Source organism: Apium graveolens, chromosome 6 (assembly GCF_009905375.1).
Source record: "Apium graveolens cultivar Ventura chromosome 6, ASM990537v1, whole genome shotgun sequence".
NCBI lineage: Eukaryota > Viridiplantae > Streptophyta > Magnoliopsida > Apiales > Apiaceae > Apium > Apium graveolens.
The window spans coordinates 33856372-33861212 of record NC_133652.1 but is presented as its reverse complement, the minus strand read 5'-3'; the positions used below and the strand labels follow the sequence as shown (position 1 = coordinate 33861212).

Sequence of the window (4841 nt, the reverse complement as noted above, 5' to 3'; positions counted from 1 at the left end):
CATATGAAGTATATGAAACAGGAAAATAAGATTTTTTTTAGTTTAATTCTACTATACAAGAAAAACAACTAAGGTTCAATACATTAAGACAGTATAACAGAAACAAATTTCATAACATCAAAATTTAAGGAATAATTTTTAACAGATTCAAAGTTTCAATATTTGATTACAGTCCATAACCAATACATCAAAGGGAAGAGAGAGATTTAAACATGTTTCTGTGACAGAACCAAAAAAAGGAGAAAAAAAACAATCGTTAAAAGTTCAAACTCTAATTAGTCGGATATTTTATTTCACATACAATAATTCTAAAACCCAAAAATAGGATAGGTGAACCCTAAATCATTAATATTTATAAAATTGGGGAAAGATTTTAAATTTCATTACTTCAAAAATTTAGGATTTAAGTTACCGATTCCTAGGCTTTATGGCCTTCTGCCCCAAAGCCTAGAACAGTTTAGGGCTTAAGCTCTGGTGCTTAGGGCTCTAAAACCCAAAAATGGGATAGGTGAACCCTAAATAATTAACATTTGTAAAATTGGGAAAAGATTTTAAATTTCATTACTTCAAAAATTTAGGATTTAAGTTACCGGTTCCTAGGCTTTAGGTCTTCGGCCCCAAGGCCTAGAACAGTTTAGGGTTTAAGCTCTGGTGCTTAGGGCTCTAAAACCCAAAAATGGGATAGGTGAACCCTAAATTATTAACATTTGTAAAATTGGGGAAAGATTTTAAATTTCATTACTTCAAAAATTTAGGATTTAAGTTACCGGTTTCTAGGCTTTACGGCCTTCTGCCCCAAAGCCTAGAACAGTTTTGGGCTTAAGCTCTGGTGCTTAGGGCTCTAAAACCCAAAAATGGGATAGGTGAACCCTAAATAATTAACATTTGTAAAATTGGGGAAAGATTTTAAATTTCATTACTTCAAAAATTTAGGATTTAAGTTACCGGTTTCTAGGCTTTCGGGCCTTCGGCCCCTAACCCTAGAACTTATTAGGGTTTAAGCTCTGGTGTTTAGGGCCTAAAGGCCTTAAGCCCCAAACCTTAAACCCTAATTAGTCGGATATTTTATTTCACATACAATATTTCTCAAACCCAAAAATGGGATAGGTGAACCCTAAATGATTAATATTTGTAAAATTGGGGAAAGATTTTAAATTTAATAGCTAAAAAACAAAAAAACACCTATTTTGTGATTCTCCTACATAATAAAAGTGGTGTTCAATATATCAAGGGGTAGAGAGAAATTTAAACATATTTCTTTGACAGAACCAAAATATACAAAAACACCAAGTAAAAGTAATTATTATCAATTATTCTATTGTTCAACAAGATAACCGAAAAATTCAATGAAAAATTTCAAACATATTACTACATGGTAATAAAAATTTATATCCAGAACATCAACATTGTTTCGTATTAATCCATAAAAAGAAATCAAACTTTATAACTACATATTCTTGAAATATATGATCTGTTGTTTGATGGTTTTGAAAGATTCCTGCACAAAAAATAATGAAATAAAAAAGATAATTATAATCACAGTAAGGAAATGGATATCAAAATTTAAATGTACAAGTATATAAGCACATCGATTTTGAACCAATCAATCATTACAATAACCATAAGTTAAGAAATGAAAAATACCTTGATAACAGGATGAAACATGTGCCAAATTAAATCAATCCATTCCAAATCTTTGTCTAGCTGCTGTTATAACATTTCCTGAACAACAAAACAGTAAATAAAATTTGAAATGGAAAGACTAAAAATTCATTTGAGAAAATTGCATACCTTGGTTTAATACAATTTGAGCATCTTGAAGAGAAGAATTATTCTGATGGTGGATACTGTTAGTTGGTCATTTTCGCGAATCATGGTATCCTTCGGTATTACAAGTCTTGCAAATCCTTAACTTTCTCTTTTTTCCATCACGACTCAACTCAGCAGCACTAGCAATTCTTTTCCTGCTTCCTTTGTTATTGATTTGGAGTGGAGGAAGAACAGTGCCTGTACCAGAAGGTCTAACACCAAAGCATTCTTGTAGAATATCATCTTTTGAAACACCACGACTCTGAAATTTATCATCAATGCTGATTTTTAAAGACCTCATTCCCTCCAACATAAAATTCAATCCTCCAATATCATTTGAAAAACTACCAAAACAACCTTGAAACTCTGTCCATATTTTCTTTGATGTATCTCTAATAATAGCACCATTGCTATTCTCTATCTCATTTCCAAATTTCAATTTGGAAAACCTTTTCTCTGCATTTCTCATCCACCGGGTAGATAAATATTGATGCGGTATTCTTTCCACACCCCAAAGCCCTAAAATATAGAAACAATGTCTACAGAGATAACCGACTCTTGTAAATAGTTTACAAGAATAGTCAACATCATTCTTCTGAAAATTTAATTCAACTTCAAAGTATTTTTCATCAAAACTTTATCTCGAACAACATATTTACTAACACCATCAAAAACGGTTGGTTGGCTTGCCAAACTAATATGAAAACAACTTGATTTAATCTGTTTCTGAACCTTATAGAATATGGTACGAGTGTATTGATGAGCTGCATGCTTCTCAATTTGCTTTTCTATCACACATTGTGGAACACATGTGTCTCCATCATTAAGTTTTTTAATTTCATGAATCTGTTTGTCGATTGCACTCTCATAACACATATAGAATTCAGAAAGTGTGTCTCATTTCTGGACAAAGTGATTAAAGTAGAAATTGGTACTTTCTGACCTTGATGTGGTTCTAAGTAGTGCTCCCATTGGCTTGTCCCGGAAAAAAAGCAGAAATCCACGATTTTCTCATTGCATATATATCTTTCACCATTATATGCTCACTCAATCCAAATTCATTCAACACAAAATTCCATCCTTGCTCAAATTCGGCTACTGTCAAATGTGATGACCACACAAATTTGTTTAGTTTGTCCATAAATCCGGATTCAGCACAAAATACAGGTCCAACCTATATTTTAAAAAATGTTGAAAGCGCAAGTCAGAATATAGAGTAAAATTAACAAATCATAAGAAATTAAGATCAGCTACAACACTTTCTGAAGTTGATTTTTATGGTTTTGATTCAAAACAAATCATTTCTTATTAAAATTATAATGAAATAAGTTAAAAAAGTAAAATGTTGTAGTAATTTAATCAAATGATGTTTATCAAACGTGAGAAATCAATGTAAATGATGAGTAAAACTAGGAGGATGAAACAGAATATGCAACAACAGGACTCCTCACTTGAAACTACCAATCATCCCACACTAAAGAACCAGACAACACTTTGGTGCCAAATATTGTAGCAACTATTACCGTAAAAACTTTTTTTGTGGCCCATGGATTTGAACGAAATAACAATAGGGTCAATTATAACATAAAGTCCTGAAGGAGCATTCAAAATAGCCTTGTTTTAACACAACATTTTTAACAGTTGTTTGGAAACTAAGGAAAAAATTATAATATCTAAAATAATATAATCTATCATTCTTGGTGTGTTATTGCACTTTAATTAAGCATAATAGTATCCCTAAATACATTATAGCTTCAAAGTCTACTGGAAATATGATAAACAAAGAGTGCGACAAAACAAATATTTTTTAGAGTATCGTTCAGTAAGATAAAGCACATAAACAAGCATCATTATATGTTTATAACATGCCATTTTTATTTGAAGCTAAATAAAAACAGAATATACCTTGCCCGGAAACTTCTGCATTATATGCCACATACAGTATCGATGAACAGATGCAGGAAATATTTTAGAAATTGCAACTTTCATGGCAGGGCACTGATCAGTGATTATGCACTTTGGTGGACAAGGAAAAACTTTAAGTAACATTTCACAGGACCACGTAAAATTACTCTCATTCTCACTATTAAGCAAAGCAGAGGCAAAAGTACAACTCTTCCAATGATTGTCAATGCCAATGAATGGCACAAAAACCATGCCATACCTACAGTACAAATAAAAACAAAAATAATTTAACAAGGACTCTTTTATCTCAAATGAACAAGAACTCAAAAAACCCTAAAGTACAGTAGATAAACATTTTTACAAAAAAATTAATTAAATTTGTTTGTCCTTACTTATTGGTACGATAAGTAGCATCAAAAGATATAACATCTCCAAAAACTTCATAGTTTTTTCGACCACAAATATCAGCCCAAAATAAATGAGTTAAGTGACCATTTGAATCTGTCTGAAACTCGTAAAAAAACCCTCCATCTGAAGTCTCCTGCTTATTCTTGAACTTCTGAAGAAGCATATCTGCATCATGTTTTCCAATATACACCTTGATATCTCTCATCCAGTTTTGAAAATCAACAGCAGTAGGAGCAACATCAGAATATAAGCCAAATAAGGACTTGTACATGGTATGAGCCTTAAAAGCCCCAATATTTGATTTTACAGCATCTAAAAGAAAGTGGCGTTGAAAAGCAGTCATAGTTCGATTAGCACAAAGAAACTCTTTTCCCGATTCAGAAGCAAGATACCACATATTTATCAGGGCTATTAGAACCAATGTACTTCAGAATAATTTTGGCACTACAGCCACATTTTTTGGTGACTGTATTCCTCCGCCTAACTTCCTTACTAACAGTACTAGATGAATGGGATGTTTCTGTCTTAGAAGCAGAATCTTTTGACATCACAGTTTCATGAGTACCTTATTTCTGACAAACAAGATACTTTGTCACAATAATACCATTCCTCACTTTATGTGATGATTTGCGAACATTAAAACCACTCTGCCTTCCATATTCAGTTTAGAAATTAAAACATGAATCAATATCTTTAAAACGCTGACCAACATAAGGTTT

General features: G+C 32.0%; 1 pseudogene; it reads right to left on the bottom strand.

Moving 5' to 3' along the window:
* Positions 1-2706: 2706 nt before the first annotated feature.
* Positions 2707-4465, bottom strand: LOC141664877 (protein FAR1-RELATED SEQUENCE 5-like; annotated as a pseudogene).
* Positions 4466-4841: the final 376 nt, after the last annotated feature.